This window comes from Macadamia integrifolia, unplaced genomic scaffold, assembly GCF_013358625.1.
Source record: "Macadamia integrifolia cultivar HAES 741 unplaced genomic scaffold, SCU_Mint_v3 scaffold1623, whole genome shotgun sequence".
Classification (NCBI taxonomy): domain Eukaryota; kingdom Viridiplantae; phylum Streptophyta; class Magnoliopsida; order Proteales; family Proteaceae; genus Macadamia; species Macadamia integrifolia.
The window spans coordinates 75,831-76,114 of record NW_024868282.1 but is presented as its reverse complement, the minus strand read 5'-3'; positions in this window follow the sequence as shown (position 1 = coordinate 76,114).

The following is a 284-nucleotide window of genomic DNA, read 5'->3' as shown; positions in this document are numbered from 1 at the left end:
TCAAGAAAAAAAAAAAAACAAACAGTTGTAATCATTATACCATGTGATTGTATCTCACTTTGAGATTCTCTTAATGCTCATATCTATTTTTCTTATTGGAAAATTAATTGAACATTAGATTGGTTGCCAAGGAATTTTTAACCAGTTCTATTTTTTAGGGTAATTCTACTATTTCAAAGGGATCATATTCATATCACAAATGAAGACAGGGCTGGTCTCCCAATGTTTCGTATGTAATGTTAGGTTTTTTTTTCTTTTTTGGATGAGTTTCAGCTATGAAGGTG